Source organism: Carlito syrichta, unplaced genomic scaffold (genome assembly GCF_000164805.1).
Source record: "Carlito syrichta isolate Samal-C Ts95f unplaced genomic scaffold, Tarsius_syrichta-2.0.1 Scaffold309778, whole genome shotgun sequence".
Lineage (NCBI taxonomy): Eukaryota > Metazoa > Chordata > Mammalia > Primates > Tarsiidae > Carlito > Carlito syrichta.
Window position 1 is genome coordinate 86,926 of NW_007253874.1, and position 912 is coordinate 87,837.

Consider the following 912-nt stretch of genomic DNA (forward strand, 5'->3'; position numbering starts at 1 on the left):
GGCCACTGCACTCCAGTCTGGGTGACACAGTGAGACTCCAACTTAAAAAAAAAAAAAAGCCCCGGTGTAGGTGGCCCAGGCCTGCGGTTGGTACCCTTCTAGAAGGCAGAGAGGTGATTTGGTGGTAGATGCTGGGTAGGGGATGGGCAACTGTGCATGTGGTAGGAAGACTTCTTAGAGGTGGTAGGCTGAGGTGGGCCTTGAAGGCCAGATCAAATCTTGATACTTGATGGGATTTGGGGGGAGCAGCCTGAAGGCAAGAGCCCCTTGCTCCTTCCCCCTGCCCATTCCACAGCCCCTGTGGCAGCCTCTGACTGTGGGAGGAGTGGGAGGAGTGAGTCTGGACATGGTCATGTGTTCCTCCATGTGGGCGTCCTTGTATGTGTGCGTGTGTGTTGATGTGAGCCTGTGTATGTGTGTGCCTGGGCATGGGTACTGTACACCCGGGCTTGGGGACACATCTCTGCCACCCGATATCCTGAATACATCCCAGCCTTGCTGTTAGCTCTGTGGCCATGGGCAGGCTTCTGTCCTGAGTCTCAGCACCCTCATCTGGAAAATGTGGATACCGAGAGCACTTGCCGCACATGGTTCCAGTGGGGAGTAAATGAGATAACACGTGTGATGCACTCAGAACAGCGCCCGTTGGCAGGGTGCGGTGGCTCACACCTATAATCCCAGCACTTTGGGAGGCTGAGGCCAGAGGATTGCCTGAGCCCAAGGGTTCAAGATCAGCCCGGACAACTTGGCGAGACTTCCTCTCTACAATAAGTCAAAAAGTTAACCAGGTGGAGGCGTGTGCCTGTAGTTCCAGCTACTTGGAAGGCTGAGGTGGAAGGAAGTATCACCTGGGCCCAGCAGGTCGAGGCTGCGGTGGCCGTGAGCGTGCCACTGCACTCCAGCCTGGGCGAC

General features: G+C 56.2%; 1 protein-coding gene across 1 annotated transcript in view; it reads left to right on the forward strand.

Annotated features, from left to right (window-relative positions):
* ACOT11 (acyl-CoA thioesterase 11) overlaps positions 1-912 on the forward strand; it is a 60,092-nt gene that overhangs the window by 57,002 nt on the left and 2,178 nt on the right. The window lies entirely within an intron of this gene.